Source organism: Falco biarmicus, chromosome 4 (genome assembly GCF_023638135.1).
Source record: "Falco biarmicus isolate bFalBia1 chromosome 4, bFalBia1.pri, whole genome shotgun sequence".
Lineage (NCBI taxonomy): Eukaryota > Metazoa > Chordata > Aves > Falconiformes > Falconidae > Falco > Falco biarmicus.
Window position 1 is genome coordinate 83,971,712 of NC_079291.1, and position 14,881 is coordinate 83,986,592.

Here is a 14,881-nt window from a genome sequence, read left to right on the forward strand (position 1 = left end):
CGTACAGTGTATTTTCAACTGCTTAATTACTTTGAGAATTGATTTTTCTCGGTCGCTGACAATAAAGGCAGGGAAGCAGCTGGATGGAGTTTTCTGCTCGTATCATACCTAAGAAATGAAACAGATCCTGGGCTATCCAAGCACACCAGGAAATTTGCTTTGATCTCTGCTGGGCTAATGGCACTTTCCATCTGGGGGCTTCAAGCCTTCGGCAGAGGTGACCTCTCCCACCTCAGAGAGGGAAGGAATAGCACTGCCTTTGTTTTCGGTGTGGGAAATGGAAGAGCAGAGTGGGAGGATGCCCGTTGCCCCTGGCCAGGATGGCTCTCCCACCTGTGCCAGGCAATACAAAGCACTTCTGACTCTGCAGGCAATTGTGCTTTGGGTTTGGGGGTGTAATCCCCATTTATCTCTAGCAACAAGGATCATGTTGGCTTAGCAGTTAAATGGAAGAGAAGGGTCCGAGACAGCTGTGCTGTGCTGCTGGGGCAGCCCGGAGTGCCCACAGATGGGGACCCCTACCGCTCTGGCAGCCCCCCTGCCTGCAGGCATCAGGGATGCTCAGCGAACAGGCAGGTGAGGCAGGGTTTACCCATTCCTAGAAGGAGGGATGTAGAGGCATCCACCAGAGCCGCTCAGGGCCCATCCCAGCCCCATCCCTGCCTGGGCTGGCCCTTGGCCCTGTTTGTGCAGCCAGTGCTGAGTCCTGACACGAGCCGCTTGCCCCAGGCGGGGAGTTGGCAGTGGAGGAGTGGGACCTGCTCTTATCAATGCCCCATCCACTCCCCCTGCTCCTCTGGGTTAAAATAAACCCTCAGGCATGATCCAGCCTGGACAGAGCACTCAGCCTTTTCAAAAGAGCCACCAGAAATGAAACCCAGCTGCTGTCCATGTCCCCCCACCTTGGCTCTCTGCCGGGGAGCTGGTGTAGCAGAGGACTGGGGAGCTTTTTTTCACCCAGTGCCAGGCAGAGCAGGCTTGTTTCTGGTCCCCGTGGCAGGGATAACAGCAAGGTGATGCCGGTGGGGGAAGGAGAGCCCCCACATGCTCCATGGGGTGATGCTACTGCCAGCCAGCCCCTCTGATCCCGCTCTCACTGAGATCTGCAGCAAAGCCAGCGAGTTTGCAACGATCCATCCCTCTGATACCATCCAGAGGCCACTCTGCACACAAACTGGGGATGAATGGAAACCACCGCCACAAAGACTATGCGCAGAGGCACTGATCCCCACTCCAGTTTATTAGTTACCCTCTCAGCCCGTTGCCCTCGAAGTTTCCACCCCTCACTCGAGACAGTATTTCCTTGCATGCTTTGTTTGGCTCATTTCACACATTCCTGCTGGCAGGAGATAAGATCTCAAGAGAAAGGCAAACAAAAGCCATGGGTGCCTGTGTACAGACTGTCACTCCCCTGGTGCATTACCTTGCCAGCTCCTCACCAGCTCTGCCCCGGGACTGAGGAGGACACCCCAATGTTCATCCCACCACAGGCTTGTCTGCAGGAGGGAAATCTGGAAAGAGAAAGTCTGATGGGATGCGTGTGGTTTTGTGAGTTGTCAGGCCCTTCCTCCTCCTGAGGAGGAGGAGAACAGCCCTCTGCTCACTCCTGGGGACAGGGTCCCTCTGCCACCCTTGGGTGCCCACTCTGCTGTCCCACACTGGTGATGTGTGCTTGAGTGGGCACTGAGCCCCTGCCGGGTGACAGAAGTGTTACTGGCTCCGAGAATATTTTAAAAACACTTAAGTCCCATTTATACCTGAAGGGCTTGCAGCTTGCGCTCACCAGAGCAATGGTCCTGCCCTGGGGACACCCTGCCTGCCTTGGCCCAGGCATCCCCCAGGGGACCCCGTGCTGGCACATGCAGGGTGGTGTATGAAGACACCTCTCCCTCCTCCAGCCCTTAATGATAAATGGGGTTAAGACTTCCATGTTCCTGCTTTCTTCTCCCTGCTGTAGCTGTAGCTGTGCGGGGTTGCAGAGGTGGCTTCTAGATGTCCTCCGTCACTGGAGCACTATGGACAGCAGAGGAAAGCAAGCAGGTACAGCGGCCACCAGGGCTATGGTGGGACTCAGAGAACAGGATGAGACACGAAGGGTGGCTGCTTTCTCTACAGCTTCTCAGTCCAAGGAAGGCACAAGCCAGAAAGCAGAAAACCAGGGAGCAATCTTCCTACAGGGGCTTTTCAGGAGCCCCCTTGGTCCCGATACTACCCCCCATGGCTGTGAGATGGCTGCACAGCACCCTTCACTCTCTGGGAGCCCTTGTTCTTGTTTTGCAAGAGCAGGGGGGTGGGGGACGAGCAAGAGGAAGACACAGTGACCAGTGCTGGGAATGAGGAAGCCCTGAGCCCAGGGCAGCTCTGGCCCTGGCACAGCCTGGGCATCACGTAGCTCGGGTGCCTCGCTCAGGGCAGGTGGTGGGCAGGGGGCTGCTCACCCAGCCCCATGGGACCTCAGCCCCCCTGCCCAGACCCTGCAGCCTCTGGGACTGGGAAAGGTTTTCTCCTGCCGACCCAACACCGGGCACACCGCTCCCCAGCCAAACCCAGGTCCCTTCCCTGGGCTTTCTCCCTTGCTGGGGAGGTCAGCGAAAGGGGGAGACATGGCAAGGAGGGAGGCTGGGATGGCGAGGATCCCCCCTGCTCGCCCACCAGAACCCGCTCCTCTCAGAGCACACGTGTTAATTAACACAGCGGCCAAGGGACTGACCTCCCCAGCAGCCGCCAGCGCGGCAGCCCCGGAAATAACCCGTAAACGGCAAAACCTGGCCCTGTCTCGGCGTAACCAGCCGGGGAAAGGCAGTGGAAACGGAAACCAGACAGCGACCGAGGCCTGCCACCCTCCATCGCCCCGCAGCCTCGCAGGAACACCCCTTCCAAATGGTCCCCTCCCTCCTCTGCTCCATCTGAGCCATGGGGTGCCTTCCCATGGGATGGGTGCCCTGGGTCATCCTGCATCCTCGGTCATCCTGCACCCCCACATCATCCTGCATCCTGGGTCATCCTGCATCCCTGGGTCATCCTACATCCCTGGGTCATCCTGCACCCCCACATCATCCTGCATCCTGCATCATCCTGCACCCCTGTTCCCAGGACAGGCACAGGGAGGGAAAAGGTCTCCATATTTCCCCTTCCTTGTGCATCTGCTCAAGGAACAATGACGGACAAGAGCCCAGTGAGCCCCCGTTGTTAGCTTTGCAGGTTGACTTCCAGCAGGTGCCAGGGCACAATTTGCTGAAGTGCTGCAGGCCTGTGCTTGCTTCCAAGAGAACTGTGCTCAGCAGTGAAAACATTTCTGAGCTCCCAAAGTCTCCATGTACTGGGATGGAAAGGAGCTTGGATGCTCCCTTACCTGGGGATTTCGAGGTGCCCCCTCAAGTCCAAGTGCCTGTGAAGAAGAGCCACCGATCCACCAGCAGCCTGAGCCCCTCTGCAAGGTCAGTGTTCTCCGCTGGGCTATGGGCAAAGCAGGGTCTTGCACTGCAGAACAAGCCCACCAGCCTCACAGATTTCCTCCCACAAATCACCAGTCCTACCTAATGAACCCCACATGGGTGCCCGGCATGTCCGGAGCTCCCAATATTTGCTTTGACCAGTTTGTTTGCTATCACCCCTTTATTTTTTTTTCAAATACACTTATTTCTTACACTTGGTTGAATCACATCCTGACAGCAAGCAGGCAGTGGGCTGTCAGCAAGCCACTGCTGGCTGATGCTGGCATGGAGACCAAGGACCTTCACCCAGCTGCTCCCATGGATTCACATCTCTGGGATGGGACAGACAGCCCAGAAAGCTGCAATCCCAACGCCAAGACTTGCTGCGTTACCATTTCCCAGCGTGTTTCTCCATGAGTGCTCTGCCAGCAGACTTGTTAGCTGTGACATCTCATTAAAGCAACCGTCCTTGGGGGAATTGGCTTGCACACAGGAGCACTGGTTTTGGTGTTGCCTTTTTCCACCCTACCTTCAGAAGGGAGCGAGGATGGAGCAGTGGGAGAAGACCTGTCCGTTGGGATACATGCAGCAACTCCCCTTGCTGCAAGGGAAAATCTGCAAAGGGAAAGTCAGAGGGAAAAGTCTGCACACATCAAAAAGAAATAAGCTCAGCAAAGTCACGATTATTTAAAAACCACACAGACAGCTCTCATTGAGCTTGCAGAGGAGATGGATTTCTTCTGTGCCAGGACCGGTTTCTGAGCTCTCCAGCCCCATGGGGATGAAGCTTTGTCCGCCAGCCCCGCTCTGTCACAGGGTCCCACCCTGGCTGGCCGGGGAGTCGCAGCACCTGCAGCCCCTGGACTGGGAGCATTTCCTCCTGGAGAAGAAATATGGAAACAACCTGGAAACTGGCTCTGGGTGGATTTAATCCCGTCTGATTTCTTCTTCTGTGAGGTTCAACCAAGTCTTTTGAAATTGTTTCCACTCTGAAATAATAAAAGATGTTTCCAGCATGGGACATGTGCTTCTTCATCAAACAGGGAAGCACCAGCCCCTTCATCTCCCTCTGCTACAAAAGCCCTGAGGCTTAAACAATATAGGGCACAACCACCCCTGTTGGGTAGAGACCTAAATCCTGTAGTTCTAAGACCAGTTTTAAACAACAAAGTGGGGCTGCAGGAGACCAGCAGAGCGGTCAGTCCCTGCAGCCAGCCAGCACTTTGCTGTCCAGGGTGGCTGATTTTCACTATTCAAGGTGATGCCACCACCAGCAGTTGGCTATTGTCTTGCATCACTGGGTCACTACCGACCTGCTTCCCATTGCTCAATCTTGCAGAAAAATCACACAAAACCAGGCTCCAAGGACAGTGACCCCACAGTCTGCATGGGAAGGATTTCCTCACTTCTCGTCCACATCTCTGGCACTGATGGTTCAGCCTAGGTTTTCTGCCATCAGTCACTGTGGCCACAAAGGCCAAAGTGGTCCCTTCCTCTCCATCTTGCCCGGATGCATCTCCTCTAACTTCTTTTCTCCAGACATATAAGTGGAAGAGGAGATTCCCTGCAGCCCAAACACTGGGGATGCTCAGCACGTTTCTAAGGCAGGCAAGGCTTTTCTCACCCCATCATGGCTGGGTCTGGAGCTCAGGTCTCCCAGCTCACCTCCACCCCACTGTATTTCCAATATTTCACACAAGGGGAGGGGGGGGGAGGGGGGTTGAGCACAACCAGCTCAGTGAGGAGAAGAAAAACAAAGACAAAAGAGTTTTCTAAACCTCTTCACCCTATTTTTTTCAAGCCTCAGAATAGCTTAGCCCCTCTTGGCATGAGCTCCTTGTCCTGGACCTTATTGTCCCTCTAAATGCAGGCAGCAGAACCAAGCCATAAAAAAAAAAAAAAAAAAGCTCCAAGCCCCTTCTCCATGGTTTTAATTTTCTGCCGGCAGCTGTCAGGAGCAGTCATGCTGCTCAGGGAGGTTGGATGGTATTTTTTCCCCATGGGTTGCCTTGACCCAGGGTTGAGCAGCCGTGCCCTCCAGCCAAACCCAGCTGCCAGCAGCTGCAGCCGGGCCAGGCGCCCGCAGGGCTGCGGGGATCGTCCTCCGTCACACGGTTCCCACAGTCCCAGCCTTCGAAGGTTTTACCTTCTCTGAGGCGGAGCAGTGCCTAATGACAGGCGAAGGATGGTGCCACACCTGCAGAAAGCCATTTTTGGAAGGACACCTGGGGAAGAAATGATTCCCATGTTGCTGCTCTGTAATTAGCATTAATTACTGGGGCTTGTGAAACCTCTTCCCCACTTACTCCAGGCAGCACCTGACGGAAACTGTGGGAATCCCGTCTGGCTGAGTCAGCCAGGAGGCGGGGAGGGGACAATGGGTCCCCACAGGGAGCAGGGACAAGTCCCTGGCGTCCCTCCCTCTGCCCCCTAGCCCGCTGGGTCAGGGTTTTGGCCAGGGGACTGCGGGGCCGATTAATACACCAAAAGACAGCCAAGGCTCACCCATCTCACCCTTCCCCATGAGGTGCCGAGGTCCTTCCCCAGCCAGGGGACAACCTGGGACTTGGGGGGGCTTGCAGGTGCTGCCCTTTAAAGCATCCTTGCTTCCCAGCCCTGCCTCACATGGCAGCGCAAGAGGGCCATCCCCAGCACCACATTTTCTTGGGTATTTGCCTCTACCCCAGCTCACTGCCTTCAGCAACATCCCAAAAGGTGATTATAGACTGGGGGAAGATCTACCCCAAAAGCCTAACCCCAAGCAGCTGCTCCGTCACCACCAAATGGCAGGGTACTACTGCCTGAGTCACCTCTTTAGTCTTTTATATATATATATATATATATATATATATATATAAGACTAATGATAGGAATGAATCAGGACATTTCATCATCTAGAGCTGCTTTGGAGTCATCTCACCATGCCCCAGTGACTCCCTGGTGGCCTGGGGCTAAGGACACATCCAGCTTCCCCTGGGGGGGGTGGGGGGGTGGGGCAGCTGCTGCAGCCTCACCCCCAAACTGGCAGTGTTTGGTTTCAAAATAAAATGTAAAACAAGAGGAACAAACCCTCCCCATTCACAGGGACTGTTTTCTCCCTGGCTGCTCGCAGAAGCTTAGGGTGCTCCAGCATCCTGGGGGGTCCAGGGGGTGACCCCAGCCACCAGCCTGGGTGGGGATCCCAGTGGCACAGGGCATCATGATGGGGGTCCCAGGGCAATGCCGGGGTGTCCCTCAACTTTCCACACACCATCACTGCTGTGACCCCCAGCGGTGGGCATGGGCCCCATTCCCACGTGGGACCCCCATCCCTCCCCAGGGACCCAGGCGTCCTTTCAGCCTCCCACTTGACCTAACCTCCTGTCCATAAATGGAGAGGTTTGAGAGCTCATCCCGGGTGGAGGAGGAGGAGAAAAAAGGAGAATAATGCCAAGAATGCAGGACACAACGCGAGAAGCCCAGTCCCAACCCCTAGCATGGGCTGGGGGCTATGGGGCAGCCACCCTGGTGCTGGGGGAGCCTGGCCACAGCCTGGTCCTGGCCCCAGAGCCACCCCGGCCGCTGGAAGGAAAGATGCTATTTTTGTTTCTCTGCATTTCTCACCAGCTGGGGACTTTCTGAGGCTGAGCTGCCCTGTTTCCACCTCAGCCCCACGGAGCAGCCCTGGGGTGCAGAGCTGGGGGGTGGTGTCACTTTGTGGTGATGTCCCCCCTGCAATGCTGTCACATTGCAACAGCACGCCCCCGTGCAGCTGATGCTGCCACCCCTGCATCCTCTCTCCCTTCATCCCCGTGCCCACAGGACCCCCAGCCTGCAGGAAAGTCACACTGGGATGGATGTGGGATGGAGGGGTGGCCTCAAAGGCGGGTGGCACGGAGGGTGCCAGCAGCAGCATGCCCTGGCTGGCCCCACAGGCCAGGCCTCCACTCAGGGCCAGCATCCAGCTCCTTAAAATAGAAAGTGAAAACATTTGGGTGCCCAGTCCGGATGGGGGAGAAGGGGGGGGTATCCATCCCCGCCTCCACCAGCCACATGCTGTCCCAGTGCCTCGCCACCCCCCCTGCTCCCCAGCCACCCTGTCCCCAACCCGGCAGTGCCCATGCCCAAGGTCAGGGTGGATCCCTTTGGGTTCTCTCGGAGAATTGCTCCAGCGGTTCGCTCAAATCCTCCATAAAAGGAAGAACAGGCGGCAGGTAGCACTGCCAAACTTAGTCATCCCCAGTCCGGCAGCTCCGCTCCGTCAGCAGCAATTTCCTCCCCGCGTTCCCCTTTGCGCGGGGGGGGGGGGGGACGGGACAGGGAGGAGCAGCTCTGCCTCAGCAAACATGGTGCCAAAAGCACCCTGTGCCGGCCACCACACGCTGGGCTTGGCTGAAAGTCGCTGGGCTTGGGGAGATGCTGCTACGGTCCCGCAACAAGATGCCGGGGGAAGGATGTGCCATGGGGAAAGCAGCAAGTTTGGCACCTGGTGCGGTGGTACTGCAGTGGGTCAGGCACCAAAATCTCGCTTTCTGCAAAGAATTTGGTCTAGAGGCACAGAAATGTAAATGCACCCGGGAGCACCTTGAAGCACCTGGAGCCTGGTGGGCAAAGCCCGTTCGCTGCCCATGGGACAGGCGTCATGGAGACCACCATTAACAGAAAGAACCTCCAGTCCAGCTAGAGCACAGGAACAGGATCCTGGTCCCATCCCAGTGCCAGGCTTGCTCCAAGGTGACACCCGAGCTGGCCCATCATCCTCCAGCCATGCAGAGTGTGGAACACGGGGCATCCCTGGGACATCCCTATGCCACCTCCTCCGGCCCTAGCTCTGCCTCCATTTCCCCCTGGAGGACATGTGCCACCCCAGGGGGCTTTAACAAGCCCTCAAGAGGCAACCAGGGATCAGGATTGCCCGTGTGACACATCCACCCGGGATTACGTCACCAGAACAAATGCCCGGGGGTGCAAGGGAGCGGCTTTTTCCTCTCATCGCCCCAGGACACAGCCCAGCTGGCTGTGTCACCCACACACCCCTTGTCACCATGCCTGGCAGTTCAGAGCCTTCCCCAACCCAAAGAGCTGGAAGGGGATCAGCACAGTGTCACCCCCACCTGCGCAATGGGGCAAACACCCCAAAAACATTCATGGGGAGCCCAAAGCAGAAAAGGGGCAACAGCCAGCCCCGCAGCCATCCTGGCAGTGAGATGTCGGCTGGGTTCCCACTCCAGAGCTGCCCCAGATCCTGGCTAAACAGACCCACCCTAGGTGGGCAGCAACCTCAGCCATGCATCAACTGTCAGCCCCATCACCTAAACCCCCCTTTTGTAGCTGGTGCCCTGCAGAGGGACCAACAGTGACCCCTCCACTCACAGCTATGCCTGGGGTGCAAGACCCCCGTCATCCTGACTGAGCTCAGCTGGCACTGGCTGTTACGAGGCTGTTGCAGGCAGCTTGGCTGCCCCGCTAAGTGATTCACCCCAGTGATAACAGCCTGGGGAAGTGTTCTGGTCTCACAGCATCAAAGGTGTGTGTGTGGGGCTGTGTGGTGTGCAGTGTCCCAGGACGAAAGGGAGCCCCAAGGGATGACCAGGGCTTTGGGATAGTTTGTGCTTTTCTAGTGCAGTTTTCCTGCATGTTTTGGTGAAGGGTGACTGGGACTGTGCCAGAGCCAGTCCTCCCCCAGCCACAGGGAGCAGCAGTGAGGGTGATGCTAAGAGCATCATGTGGGTTGGGGGGCCTGGGGGACTTGCAGCCTCTCATCCCTGCATTAGGTACCACCATCTGGATCAGACTGTGATGGAGTGAGTGGTTACAGCATCACTGTGTGATATGACAGTGCAAAATGAACCAGCCCTAGCCATCAGGCTGGAGCCTGCTATCAGGGGCACCAAGCCTCCAGCTTCACTGGTGGGGCTTGGCTGGCACTGGGGCACCTAGCTCCCCTTGCTGTGATGCTCACTCCCACCCTGGCCTTAAATCCTGCCACACCAGCTGCCAGACTGCTGCAGACTCCTGGTTTGCGTGTGCAAGAGATGTGCAAGAGCAAGGTGTCTGCTCCTGGAAAAACGCAGCATCGCCAGAGGGGCTCAGAGGCGCTCCGAAGGGGGCTGAGCAGGCAGCAAAGCCTCCAGACTGCTTGGTTGGTCTCCATATTGTCCACCCCTCCAAGGATTTTCCACAAGCTGCAACACCCATCCGACCCTCTGCAAAGCGCGGCCGGGCTGCTGGGTGGCAGTGTTGGGATGCACACTGCGCTGCAGCGCTGCGCACCCGGCTGCGCACCGCGCACACGCACCTCGGGGCCTGAGCCCGACACGCGTGGAGTCACCTGTACCAGTGTGCACACTGCACAAGGGATGGCACACCAACATGCGTGTTGCCTGGGGAATTGCACATGCTGAGGTGCACCCTGCACGCCAGATTAAACAAAGCACAGTGCACACACTGCACGTGGGATCACTGGTACCTAGGCGCATGCTGCACATGGGATTGCATACACCAACATGCAAGTTGCACAAGAAATTGCACACATGCTGAAGTGTACGCTGCATACCGGGCTGAAAACAAAGCGCACACTGCACATGGGATCACACATACCAAGGTGCATACAGGACTGCATACAAATGCATGTTGCACAAGGAATTGCATGTGCACAGCACATGGGATTACACACACTAAGGTACACACACAGAAGCGCACACTGCACATGAGCTCACACGTACCAAGGTGCATACAGGATTGCATACAAATGCATGTTGCACAAGGAATTGCATGTGCACAGCACATGGATTGCACACCAAGGTGCACACTGCACATGGGATTGCAACACATGTGTTGCACAAGGAATTGTGTGCAGATGACTGATGCATGTGAGATTGCACATACCAACACAGGCGTGCTGCACAAGAAATCACAGGCACTGAGGTGCATGTTGCAGGTAGCATGGCCCCCCAACCAAGGACATCACCCAGCTCCAGCCCCCACTCAGCCACCAGTGCCTGTGCCCTCCACCCCGGAGGGCCTTTGCTTTGTCCTGCAAAGGCACAGCAGCCCCTGTCCCTGCAGTGGCCCTGCACAGGGGGACCAGCACCCCCCCAGAGCGCAGCACCCCCAGCCGGGCTTCTGGGCATGCACACGCCAGCCCAGGGCCAGGTAACCGCTGTGTGCCACCGCCCCCCCCTCCCCTGTGCCCCCCAGCCCCACATCATCGGGGGTTTAGTCTCCTCCTCGCCTCCATTTCCAGCTGGGAAGCTTAACCCCGGCTGGTGAGCCGGTGACCAGCACCTCCGCTGTAGGGGGGTTGCACAGCCCCCCAGCCCAGCCCCCGCCCTCCCCCCCCGCGGGTGCGGGGCCCGGACCCCCCAGCCAGGCTGGATGCCGAGCGGGGCCCTACCGAGGTTTGGGTTCCACCAGCACCCCCCACCCACATTCCTGCTGTTCCAGGTTTCCCTGCGACCCCCACAGTCCCCCACAACTGGACGGCATGAGGCAGCGGTGGGCTGGGGCAGGGGGAAGGACAAAGTCCCCCCACAGTGCCCTGGCTCCCATCACAGCCGGTTTCACACCCAGAGCCCCCTGATTTCAAAGTCAGATCCAGCACCTCTTTGGAAAGTGCATGGGCAGCCAGGGGGTCCAAATTTTGCCCCCCAAGCCCCTCCCCCTTGCAGGCCCCATAGGAAGCATGGCCTCTGTTTTCAGCCTAGGTGTGGTTTTCCAGGTGACAAGTTGCAAGCATTGCCAGGTTCCCCCTGCCTCAGTTTCCCCATCTGCAAAACTCCCCTGGGACCCTGTAATGATGCTAGGGAGCCCAGATACTAAAGGGAGATGGGCATGGACGTACCCAAAAGAGAGAAATGAGGGTCGAGGGTCTGCAAGCACTCCCAGGCTGTCCGAGAGCCAAAATCCTGCCCTGGGACAACACCCCCTTCCCTCCTGCAGCCCTGAGCACCCCCGGCACACAGCTGCCCCCAACCCTACAAAAGCACAGCCTGCCCCCAGCAAGAGCAGGGAGGGCTGTGCTCACCCCAAAGGCTCCCTCCTGCCTTCCAGCAGCCATTCCCCACCGGGACAAGGCAGCAGTGCCACCGGGGCTGCATCGCCCCTGCACAAGGGGTGTTGCTGCTGGGGGGAGTTTGCAAGCACATGAGAAAAAGCAACAGGGAGCAGGATGGTGGGTGACTTGGGGACCCAATTCACCTCTTCCCACCAGCTCCCCCATTTCTCAGCCCCACAGCTCAACAAGGGCTCCATTCCCTCCTGCATCCAAAAACAGAGCAGGGGGCGGGGGAGGGCACCCCAAGGAGGCAGAGATAGGCCCCCCAGCCCAGCACCCACAGGAAGCGGGGGAGGGCTGGGTGGGAGGTGCAGGGCTAATCCCCCAAGGCCCCGTTCCTAATCCTGACTAATGGACTCTTTTCACCACTGACAAAGGAGTTATCCATCTGGAAGGGGATCTCCAGGCCCAGGAAGGCACAGCTGGCAGGGGCTGTGCCTGGACAGGGAAGGTTGCTCCCCCCAGCTTCAAACCACGGCCTCCAGCTCCTTCCCTGGGCCAAAATCCCAGCCCCCACCAACCCCAGTGCTCCCTGCTCCGGCTGCATGCACTGCTGCTGCCCTGCATCCTGCCCCAGTAACTCCACCGAGGAGGCAAGTAACCCCCTCACCTCCTCTCCAAGCCAGACAGTAAATGCTTCCCCCTCCCTACCCCTCTCAGCCCTTTATAGGGGTCCCCTGGGGCTTCCCAGCTGGCTCCTATTACTGCTCCTATTACTGCTCCCTCAACCTTAAAAGAGATCCCCTCCTGCTTAGGGGGTGTCTGGGGGAATCCCTGGTCCTGTTGGGGCTTGGCCTTGATTTCTCTCCAGGCTGAGCCTCTCCCCTCACCAGAGGGGTTTGCACACAGACTTGTGCACCTATGGGTGCAGCCCCCCACCCCACCCCGAGGGGACAGGGGTCTTGGCCCCTCTGCAACAGCACACTGCAAAGGGAGTCCGTGCATCTGCTCCAAAGCCGCGCCTTGAGCCTGCAGCAAGAAGCTGGGGAGGTGGCAAACACAAAACCACAAGCCACCACCATCCTTGGTGGCTTCCTCCCAGCCTGCTCGCTTTGTTCCCTGTTCCCGACATCCCTCCCTGCCACCCTCTCACTCATTTCTAGCTGCTCCAAGGCTACTCCATGTCCTCTTTGGGATGCGCCGGGCACCACCCCAAGGTGAAGATGGAGCCACTGCGTTGTGTCTGATGGCAGCGGTGGTGTGCCAGGGATGGGGACTGCCACCCCAGGCTCGCTCAGACCAGCTCTTCAGCATGCTGCATGTTCGGAGGGAGCAGCCATGCCCTGGGGATGCAGGCAGTGCCAGTCCTCTGTCCACCAAACCCTTTGGCAACCCTGGATGAGGCCAGGAGCAGAGGTGGCTCTGGGGCTGTGCATCGGGCACGGTGCACCGACTGCAGTGGGAAACATGGATCCAGGCATGACCAAGTGAGAAAATCAGAGCAGAAAGGAGCTGCTGTCGCAAGCTGAGTCACCTGCTCCGCCTGGCACAGCCAAGTGGCTGGGGCCGTGTTATTTTGGAGTGCTGCGTGGGCAGATGCTGATAACACACTTTCTTCTTCCCTGCAAATTCTTCCATGCTGACTCCGTGCTGCAGCGGGGAGTTAAAAGCAGGGACGTGCACTGGGCGCTGGGGTGGCACTGAAATCTTCCCCTTTGGCCTCCTGGTTGGGGTCGTGGCTGTGGCTTCAGTGCTGATGGGTGTGAGCTGCAGGTAGAACTGAGCACACCCGCGCTCATCGCACCTCTGGGCAGCAGCACCGCTGTGGCTTCCCCCAGCATCACCCCCCTGCTGCCACAGACCGACCAGACCCCGACTGAGACCCCCTCGCCAGAGCAGCCGGGGGGAGCAGGGCAGGCAGCATCACCTCTGCCGGAGCCTCCTCTGAACTGGGTTTGGGGCCAAAATCCAGCACCACGAGGGTGGCTGGTGAGAGACAAACACGCTGCGACACTGCCCACAGGTGGAGGCCACTGCAGGAACCTGCCACCGTCACACAGAGGTAGCTTGTTTGTCCCCTAAGGGACTACAAAATGTCCCCAGGGCTGTCACATGCTCTGCTTGCAACATGTGCTAAATTTTGCTGCAAGATGGGCAATAAAGAATGGTCACGTCCCTAATTTTGTTCTTTTTTTCCCTTGGTTTTTTGGTCTTTTTTTTTTTTTCTTTTGAAAGGCTTGAAAGCATCCCCTGCTACCTGATTATTTTGGCCCACAAGTTGCCCTGCGTCTCTCAGCTGCTGCACCTGGGCACTTCCACGGGGTTACAGTGCCTCGTGCCCTGGCAGAGCCCCCGGGGACCAGGCAGGGTGCTGGGTCCAGGAAAAAGAGCATCGTCCCCGTGGCCAAGGTTAATAACTACTACACAGAAGGTCTTTTAAGCTTTCCTAATAAAATTAATTCTCCTGCTGGATGAACCAGGCGCCGGCCTTTGTCCCACCTCTGTGGGGTCCTTGGGGGGAGCTGGAGGTTTTTGTCTTGGCTTCCGATAATGTAAAAACCACACCAGAAAACAAGCTTGAGCAGGAAGAGAGGGACAAGGTCCCAACACAGACACAGGACTGCCTGGCCGTACGTGCTTTCCTGTCCATTTTCTTCCTTCATTTGTTTGAGCCTTGCCTATGCCCAACACCCAAATTGCTTGAAATGGGGCACTTCAAGCATTTCCATCCCTTATTGCACTCTGGACGCAATTAAATTAGGCTAATGAGATAAACCCAGCTAATGAAGCACCAAGCAATCACCATGACCAGTACCATGTCCACTCCTGAAGGTCGTGAGACACTGGGACATGTCTGAGTCTCAATGATGCTCCACCACTATCCCTTGCTTCCCAGATCGTGGGGCTGGGCAAGCCCCCTTGGGGCAGCATCCCATGGGAAAACTCCCCCAGAGCACGGTCTGCCACTCCAAACCCCTCTCTTAGGGCTGCCCTTTGTTTTCCCTGGTGCTGCTGCTTTTTTTTTAAATACTGCCTAATACAATTTTAATGAGGCCGGGGCGCCTGCCAACTGTCGGGAGAGACGCTGGGGAACCTCTGCTGAGCTGCCTGGTGGCATATGGCAGTGAGGCCGGGGCAGCCGGGCACCCTGGGGTGCTCCCCGTGGCCCCCAGCAGCCGCAAGGGATGTGTTGGGGATGCCGGGGAGATGCAGCCTCGAGCCAGGGTGTTTGGTCTGTGCCTGGGGCTTGTTCCCAGCCCCAGTCCAGTGGTCCCCGATCGCTGGGCTGTTTTAGCAAAGCCCGTTATCCCACCAAAGGACAGCTCACTGAGCTGCACAAGGTCACTCTGTCCTGTACAAAGGCTCGTCTTGTCACCAAGCCCTGTACTGCTCAAGGACAGAAGCGGCTGGAGAGATGGTGGCCACCCAGCACTGCAGTCCCCAATCTCTGCTAAGCCCCTCCGGGGGTTGA